This window comes from Leucoraja erinacea, unplaced genomic scaffold, assembly GCF_028641065.1.
Source record: "Leucoraja erinacea ecotype New England unplaced genomic scaffold, Leri_hhj_1 Leri_225S, whole genome shotgun sequence".
Taxonomy (NCBI): Eukaryota; Metazoa; Chordata; class Chondrichthyes; order Rajiformes; family Rajidae; genus Leucoraja; species Leucoraja erinaceus.
The window spans coordinates 159,515-169,640 of NW_026576126.1; the positions used below are offsets into that span (position 1 = coordinate 159,515).

General features: G+C 47.0%; 1 pseudogene; it reads left to right on the forward strand.

Moving 5' to 3' along the window:
- The first annotated feature begins 1,796 nt into the window (after nucleotides 1-1,796).
- LOC129716389 (nuclear distribution protein nudE homolog 1-like) lies at nucleotides 1,797-4,249 on the forward strand (annotated as a pseudogene).
- Nucleotides 4,250-10,126: the final 5,877 nt, after the last annotated feature.

Consider the following 10,126-nt stretch of genomic DNA (forward strand, 5'->3'; position numbering starts at 1 on the left):
ATCAAGCTTGTCCAGTCCTTTTATAATTTTATAGGTTTCTCTAAGATACCCCCTCATCCTTCTAAACTCCAGTGAATACAAGCCTAGTCTTTTCAATCTTTCCTCATATGACAGTCCCGCTATCCCAGGGATCAATCTCATGAACCTACGCTGCACTGCCTCAATCACAAGGATGTCCTTCCTCAAATTAGGAGACCAAAACTGTACACAATACTCCAGATGTGGTCTTGCCAGAGCCCTATACAACTGCAGAAGAACCTCTTTACTCCTATACTGAAATGCACTTGTTATGAAGGCCAACATTCTATTAGCTTTCTTCACTGCCTGCTGTACCTGCACGCCAAATTTCAATGACCGGTTTACAAGGACGCCCAGGTCTCGCTGTACCTCCCCCTTACCTAACCTAACCCCATTGAGATAATAATCTGCTCCCTTGATTTTGCCGCCAAAGTGGATAACCTCATATTTATCTATATTATACTGCATCTGCCACACATCTGCCCACTCACTCAATCTGTCCAGGTCACCCTGCAACCTCCTAACATCCTCATCACAGTTCACACTGGCACCCAGCTTTGTATCATCCGCAAACTTGCTCGTGTTGCTACTAATTCCCTTTTACAAATCATTAATATATATGGTAAACAGTTGTGGCCCCAACACCGAGCCTTGCGGCACTCCACTCGCCACTGCCTGCCATTCTGAAAAGGTCCCATTCACTCCTACTCTTTGCTTCCTATCTGCCAACCAATTTTCTATCCATGTCAATACCCTACCCCCAATACCATGTGCTCTAATTGTAGTCACCAGTCCCCCGTGCAGGTCCTTATCATAGGCTTTCTGAAAGTCCAGATACACTACATCCACTGGCACCCCTTTACCCATTTAACCAGTCACATCCTCAAAAAATTCCAGAAGATTAGTCAAGCATGATTTCCCTTTCATAAATCCATGCTGACTTGGACTAATCATTTTACAGCTATCCAAATGACCCATTATTACCTCTTTAATAATTGACTCCAGCATCTTTCCCACCACCGAAATCAGGCTAACTGGTCTGTAATTCCCAGTTTTCTCTCTCACTCCTTTCTTGAAAAGTGGGATAACATTAGCTATCCTCCAATCCACAGGAACTGATCCAGAATCTATTGAACATTGGAAAATGATCACCAATTTGTAGAGTCACATCCCTGAGGACCCAGAGATGCAGACCATCAGGACCAGGGGATATATCATTCTTCAGTCCCATTAGCCTACCCAATAATATTTCCTGCCTAATGAAAATCTCTTTCAGTTCCTCTACCCCCTTAGATCCTCTGTCCTCCAGTACATCTGAGAGATTGTTTGTGTCTTCCTTAGTGAAGACAGATCCGAAGTATCTGTTCAACTCTTCTGCCATTTCCTTTTAGCCATAGTAATAATACCCATCAACAACAGCAACATCATCAACTCAACAGCATAAAAATCAACAGCATTAACATCAACTTAACAGCACTAAACTCAACTGCAGTGAACTCAAGCAATAAACTCATCACAACTGCACTCAACTCAGTTCCACTCAACCGCAGTAACTCAACTACTCAACTGCACTCAACGCAACCCAATTACACTGAACTCAACTCAATTGCACTAAACTAAACTTAACTCCCCTTCACTACACTCAACTAAACTAACGACAACTGTGCAAAACCCAACGAAACAGCACTAAACCCAACTGAACTGCACTAAAGCCAAGTCAACTGCACGAAAACCAACACAACTGCACGAAAACCAACACAAATTTAAAGAGCTGGGAGCCGGCGGTGAGGTGACAAACACCGGTGGTGGTGGTAGTGGGCGGCGACCAGTGATGAGCGGACAATGGGGCCAACCGGTAGCAAATTTGAGATAGTCGCAATGGATGATTTGGAAAGATGTAATTTCAATTCGGTTGATGAAGAAATAAGTTATTGGAAAGAGCTTGCTCTGAAATACCAACATTGTGCACAGAATTCTCGGGATGAACTAATTGAGTTCCAGGAAGGAAGTCGGGAACTAGAAGCAGAATTGGAAATTCAACTCGAGCATGCTGAAAATAGAAATCGTGAATTGCTGTCCGACAACAATCGTCTCCGTATGGAGCTTGAGTTGTTTAAGGAAAAGCTAGAAGAACACCGTTCGGAGAATTATAAACGCGTTTTCTGCAAGATGGGCTCACTGAAACCACAGCAGTTAAAGATCAACTGCAAAAGTACATCAGAGAACTGGAACAAGCCAATGACGACTTGGAAAGGGCAAAAAGAGCGACTATTATGTCCCTGGAAGACTTTGAGCAGCGCCTGAACCAGGCAATTGAGAGAAACGCCTTCCTGGAGAGTGAACTCGATGAAAAAGAAAACCTTCTGGTTTCTGTACAAAGACTGAAAGATGAAGCAAGATCAGCCATGATCATATTGAATGGCAGTGCAGGCTCGAAGGGCCGAATAGCCTACTCCTGCACCTAATTTCTATGTTTCTATGTAACTGCACGAAACTCAACACAACTCAACTCAACTGCACTGAACTCAACTCAACAACATCCGTTGTGTGGATCCCTGGGATTCCTGCTTCATTCACTACCATTTCCTTCATTTAAAAGCAAACCGTGAGGGAATTCTGCTCCTTTGACTGACGGGGTCTTCACTGGCAGGTTGTCGGCATGGAACATTAACTCTGGTACTTTAGTCTTCTGCGTTATTCCAACATTGGCTGTCACATGTCCATCAGTGTTTTGTGGATTAAGTGAAGAATATATAAAACTGCAATAAATTTACCGTAGCCTCCATTCTTATCGTATCCACTTGGCCATTCTGTGGGAGAAACAGAATGATATTTCATGACATTAACTCAGAAATTGACATTTTAACTCAGTCGTATACAGTTTATATTGTAGATAAATAATCTTGTAGTCTACCAGTACCTGTGGAGAAAGAAAGATTTTGATGACAATTGATCAGATCGTACCCAAACCTTCACAACCTAAAAATACATCCCAAAGTCAGGGAAGGTAGGATGCAACCTTACAGCAATTTGGTTTGGGTGTATTGTATTCAGTAATGTTGATCCTAATCTAAGAAGGATTTGGTGGTTTTAGAAAGAGTCCAAAAGCGATTGACCAGAATTATTCCCAGAGTGGTGGGTAGGAGCTATAGGTTAGTAAACTTAACTAAACCGTTCTAAACTGAAATTAATATCTACTCAACTGCACTAATCTCAACTCAATTCACCTCAACTCAACTGCGGTAAACACAAATCAAGTCATCTGCACTTAACTCAGCTGCACCAAACGCAACTGCACTAAACTCAACTCCTCAACTGCACGAACATCAACAAAACTACACTTAACTCAACTGCACTAAACCAACTGCACTAAATTCAACTCAGAGAAACTGCACTGACATCAACACAACTGCACTCAACTCCACTCAACTGCATCGAACTTGACTCGCGCACCATACCAAAATCAACTCCACTAAACCCAACTCAACTGCACTTAATTAATCGCAAGTCAACTGCAGTACACTCAACTCAACTGCAATATTCAAGTCAACCAAATCGTACCTCATCTGCACTGCACTCATCTGCACTGCACTCATCTGCACTGCACTGAACTCAACCCAACTGCACTAAATTCAACTCAAATGCAGTAAACTCACCCCAACTGTACTAAACTAAACTCCACTCAACTCAACTGCACTAAACTAAACGGCACACAAACGACTCAATTGCATTAAACTTTACTCAACTGCACTAAATTCAACTGCACTCTACTCAATTGAACACAACACAAGAGCAATAAGCTCAACTCAAAAGCACTAAACTCAACTTCTCAACTGCAATAACCTCACCATAATTGCACTCATCTCAACTACACTATACTAAATACAACTCAACATCACTAAACTTAACTGCACCCAAATTCACCGCACTGAACACAACTCAACTGCACTAACCTCACCTCAACGGCCCTCAACTCAATTCACCTGTACTCAACTCACCTGCACAAAACTCAACTCAACTGCTCTAATCTGAACTCAACTGTTCTGAACTCAACTGAACTGCACTAAACTCAATTCAACTCTGACAATGGAGGAGGCCCAGGACAGAAAGGTCAGATTTGGAATGGGAGGGGTAGTTGAGGTACTGAGCCAGCGGAAGACCAGGTAGATTAAGGCGGACTGAGCGGAGGTGTTCAGCGAAGCGATCGCCGAGCCTGCGCTTGGTCTCACCGATGTAGAGAGGTTGACACCTGGAAGAGTGGATACTGTAGACAAGGTAGGAGGTGCAAGGAAACCTCTGCCTCACCTGGAATGACTGTTTGGGTCCATAAAAGGAGTCGAGGGGGAGGGGGTAACGGGACAGGTGTTGCATCTCCAGCGGTTGCAGGGGAAAGTACCTGGGAATGGGCTGGTTCGGGTGGGATGGGATGAGTTGACCAGGGAGTTTCGGAGGGAACGTTCTCTCTGGAAAGCAGAAAGGGGTGGAGATGGGAAGATGTGGCCATTAGTGGGATCCCGTTGGAGGTTGTGAACATTTTGGAGGATTCTATGCTTTGTGCGATGGCTGATAGGGTGGAAGGTGAGGACAAGGGGGAGGGGGGGGGGCTCTGTCCTTGTTAGAATCGGGGAAGGGGAGCAAGAGCGGAGCTGTGGGATATCGAGGAGATCCCAGTGAGAGCCTCATCTGTAATGGAAGAGGGGATCCCCCGTTTCCTAAAGAATGTGGACATCCCCGATGCCCTGGAATGGAACACCTCATCCTGGGCACGGATGCAGTGTAATCGGAGGAATTGGGAGTTGGGGAATAGAGTCTTTACATGAAGCAGGGTGGGAAGTAGTGTCGTCAAGATTGCTATGGAAGTCAGTAGGTTTGTCGTAGATGTCGGTCAATAGTCTGTTTCATGTGATGGAGACGATGAAATCTAGAAACAGTTGGGAGATGCCGGAGATGGTCCAAGTGAATTTAAATGCAGGATGGAAATTAGTGGTGAAGTTGATGGTCAGTGAGTTCTGCATGGGTGCAGGAGGTAGCACCAATGCAGTAGTCAATGTAGCGGAGGTAGAGTTCAGGGATAGGGCCAGTGTATGCCTGCAACGGGATTGTTTGACATACAATAAACTCAACTAAACTAAGCTTCTCAACTGCACTAAATTCAACTAAAACTGCACTAACCTCAACTGCACCAAATATCACTGCACTAAACACAACACAATTTGATGCACTAAACTCAACTGAACTGCATTCAACTCACCTCAACTGAACTGCACTCAACTCAACTGCACTAAACTCAGCTGCAGTAAATCCAACACAAATGCACTCTACTGAACTCAATTGCATTCAACGCAACCGCAATAAACTGAAAACAACTCAACTGCACCTAACTCAACTTTACTAAACTCAACTGAACTCACCTCAACTGCGTTAAACTCAACTCGACTGCTCTAAACTCAACTCAATTGCACTAAAGTCAACTCAATTGCACTAAAGCACTCTACTCTATCATCCCAACTGTACTCCACTCAACTAGACTCAACTGCACCTAACACAACTGTACTCGACTCAACTGCACTTTACTTAACTTAACTGCTCTAAACCCAACTGCACTAAACCCAACTCAACTGCACTCAACTCAATTGCACTCAACTGTACTGAACTCAACTGCGCTAAACTCAACTCATCATTCACAGTGCTAGGATTCCTGCATCATTCAGTACACTTTCCTCTACCCTGCTCCTCCCACTGACGGAGGTCGTTGACATGGAACATTAACCCTGGTCCTCTGGCCTTCTGTGTTATTTCAACATTGACTGTCACCTGTCCTTCAGCGTTTTGGGAATAAAATGAAACATTTATTGAACCAAAATAAATTGATCGTATCCAAATGACTTTCGTGTGGGAGACTGCCACAGACTGGTGTGAATAATGTTTGCAGGAATTAATTCAGAAATGAACTTTTCAACTTGGTTGGATGCAGTTATGGAATCTTGGGGTGAGATAGATCCTCATTCTCTCAGCGAGTCATTGATCTAAAAGGCTTGTCCCAAGAGCATGCGACTGCATGCGGCAAACACGACCTAACGTGGTCGCTTGAGCCGTACGGCCTCACGGGGCCGGTCCCACTTCGATCGCCGGAGCCGTATGGAGTTGTGCGGAGCTGGTCCCGACATCGCGCGGGCCTCCGAGAAACAGACACTGTTCAAAAATTCCGTGTGGCAACGGCCCGCCGGCCCGTAGCTGCATTGAGGCCGTACGCACCGCCTCGACGGCGTAAGCAGCGTCTTGAAACCGTACGCAGCGTCTTGACACCTTACGCCTAGCGCGAACTTCCCGCGGACTTCGCTGGAACTTCACGTCAACTCGTGCAGGATCACTGGACCTCCGCACGGCCCCCACTTCCAGTTTGATCGCGCTCGCCGCATGCAGTCACATGCAGGTGGGACAGGCCCTGTACGGGGATCACTCGACCTCCGCACGACCCCCACTTCCGGTTTGTAATCATGTGTAGTCTTTTCGTTGACAGGAGAGCAGGCAGCAAAATAAACTTTTTTCACATTACCTGTAATAAACTAAACTAAACCATCCCAATATTAAAACACACCCCATAGTCTGGAAGTTATGATGTAGCTTTACAGGACTTTATATTAGTTTCAGTTTACTTCAGATATACAGCATGGAAACAGGCCCTTCGTTCCACACCGACCATCAATCACCCAGTCACACTAGTTCTATGTTACCTCACTTTCGTATCTACTGGGGACAATTTACAGAAGCCAATTAGCCTACAAACCTGCAAGTCGTTGCAGTGTGGAAGGAAGCCGGAGCATCAGAAGAATACCCACACAGTCACAGGGAGAATGTGCAAACTCTGTGCAGACTGCACCTGTAGTGAGGATCAAACCACTGGCACTGTCGGACATTCATTCGACCTATATGCCACTGTGCCGCCCATAATTAGACCGGTACCAGGAGTATTACATGCAGTTCTGGTCACCCTTATACAAGGCATTGGAGAGGGCAGACAGTCAGAATCGTTTTTGTCTAGGATGGAAATATTAAATACTAGAGGTCATAACGTTTACAGGCCCTTCGGCCCAACCAGTCTGAAGAAAGGTTTCGACGCGAAACATTGCCTATCTCCTTCGCTCCATAGATGCTGCTGCACCCGCTGAGTTTCTCCAGCATTTTTGTGTACCATGCCGACCAATGATCACCCATACACTACCACTGTCCTACACACTATGGACAATTTACAGTTTTACCGAAGCCAATTAACAAACAAACCTTCACGTCTTTGGATTGTGGGAGGAAGCCGGAGCAGCCGGAGAAACCCACGCTGTCACAAGGAGAATATACAAACTACGAACAGTCAGTACCCGAGGTCAGGATCGAACCCGGGTGTCAGGCAGTAACTCTATCGCTGCACCATTGTGCCGCCACATGAAACGAGAAGCAAAATATTTACCACAGCCATCGTGTCCGTAACCGTCATACCAGTCGTACTGGCCAGGCCCGCCGTGTCCGCCATGCCCATGGTATCCACCATACCCGTTGTGGCTGCTGTGCCCATTATGGCCGCCGAACCTGGGCCTGTATCCTGCAGGAGTAACAGAGAGGCATGGATATTGTTTACAGAAACAATTCTACCGCTGCACCACAGAGAGCATATTAACGCATGGTATCTCAGCTGCACGGAGGTGGAGACGAGAGCTCTTCAGCGCGTCGTCCACAGAGCGCAGAAGATTTTTGGGACACAGCTACCAGCGTTGGAGGGCATCTACCACACACGGTGCCTCAGGAAGGCCGTCAGCATCCATAAAGACTCCTCACACTCTTGTAATGGACCGTTCGAACTACTTCCCACCAGCAGACGTTACAAGGCCTTCTACGCCCGAACCTCCTGACTCAGGAACAGCTTCATCCCCAGAGCTATAGCGGCTCTGAACCGGCCCTGCTGAGTGCCCCCACCCCCATGAACTGTCTCCCTCGGATAGTCACGTCGCACAGGCACATCTGCACTTTAGTCTGTTTGAACTGTTTTGACAATTTTACTGTTCTTTTTACAAACCATGTTCTCAGGGTATCTAAATCTAAATTGTATTAGTTGTTTAAGTTATGACATCGGATGGAAGCTGCATTCCAAATCTCGTTGCACTTATGTGCAATGACAATAAAAGATATTATAATAATAATAATTATTAGTATTATAATTGTCACTCAGTCGGTGTGTGTTCTTCATTTTACTGGCAAATCTTGTGTTAATGTGTAAGAAGCAACTGCAGATGTTGGTTAAACCGAAGATAGACACAAAAAGCTGGAGCAACTCCGCGGGTCAGGTTGTATCTCCAGAGGAAAGGATTAGGTGACGTTTTCGTATCGAGACTGAGAGTCAGGGGAAGGGGAAATGAGAGATGTGGACTGTGATATAGAGAGATATAGAACAAATGAACAATGACAAAGGAAACAAGCCATTGGTAGCTTTATAGACAACTAGACCAAGTGCAGACCCGTTGGGTCTGTTTCCCCAACGGCATTTGGGGGGGGGGTGCTGCGGCATCACACTCATATTAACCACCCCCCAAACACACAGGTGGGGGGAGGTGGGGTGAGAAGAGGGGAGGAGGAGGAGGAAACGGGACAGATTTGGGAGGGGTGAGAGGGAGAGAGGGGAAAAAGTGGGGAGGGAGAGGGGAGGAGGAAGGGGGGAGAGAAGTGGAAGAGGGACAGATGGGTAGGGGGAAGGGGATGGAGGGTGTGAGGGAAGGGGGTGGGGTAGAGAGGGAAGGGGGCTGGGGGAGGAGGGAGGGAGGGGAGAGGGGTGAGGGAGAGGGGATGAGGAGAGGGAGAGGGGGAGGAGAGAAGGGGGAGAGAAGTGGAAGAGTAGGGGAGGGAGGGAGGGAGGGAGGGAGGGAGGGAGGGGGAGGGGAGGGAGGGAGGGGTAACATGAGTGGTGGAAGAGGGGCAGGGGGGAGTGGTGGAAGATGGACAGAGGTGTAGGGAAAGGGGTGGGGGGAGAGAGGGGAAGGGAGGGGAAGAGAGAGGGGTGGGGGGAGGGAGAGGGGTGGGGTAAGGGTAGAGAAGCAGAAGAGTGGGGAGGGAAGGGTAGGGGGAGTGGTGGAAGAGGGACAGAGGGGTAGGGGAAGGGAAGGGGGGGGGGGGGGGAGAGAGGGGGAAGGAGGTGGGGGGGTAGAGAGGGAAGGGGGGGGGGGAAGAGAGAGATGGGTGGGAGAGGGAGAGGGGTGAGGAGAGGGAAACAAAGAAACATAGAAATTAAATGCAGGAGTAGGCCATTCGGCCCTTCGAGCCTGCACCACCATTCAATATGATCATGGATGATCATCCAACTCAGTATCCCATACCTGCCTTCTCTCCATACCCCCTGATCCCTTTAGCCACACGGGCCACATCTAACTCCCTCTTAAATATAGCCAATGAACTGGCCTCAACTACCTACTGTGGCAGAGAATTCTAAATTCTTGCGAGTACAAGCCGAGTCTATCCAGTCTTTCTTCATTTGAAAGTTCTGACATTCCAGGAATCAGTCTGGCGAACCTTCTCTGTACTCCCTCTATGGCAACAATGTCTTTGAACATTGGGCATTGTGACATCACACAATGGAACGTTCACCATGGGCTGGGGCTGGGGCTGCTTCTATGGGTGAGAAGCCAGTTTATTTTTGAAATATTGGGGGGCGGGGGGGGGGGGGGGGGGGGGGGGGAAGGGAAGAATTTAAAATGTGTACATAAACACGACGAAATGTAATCAGGAGTGGATACTTTGAAAGAAATGTGAAATCTCTACCGAAATGGAAAAGATGTCGGCGATTCTGCGTCTGGTTTCGGAGTTGCAGGGAATCAAAGGAAGAAAGGTGGCCGGCAGCCGTCCATGTAAATGGATCCATTCCGATTGGACATCTGCGAGTATTGAGCATAGTGACATCACACGATGGAACGAATCAAAAGGCAGAAAGGCAGCCGGACGGACGGACGGCAGGCGGCAGCCACAGAGTTTTAATATATAATAGATAGAATAGATGAGATTTAATAGGAAGACCTTAAAACTTGTACAATGATTTGGGTTCGGAAGAGACAGAGGGAATGCAGGGGTTACT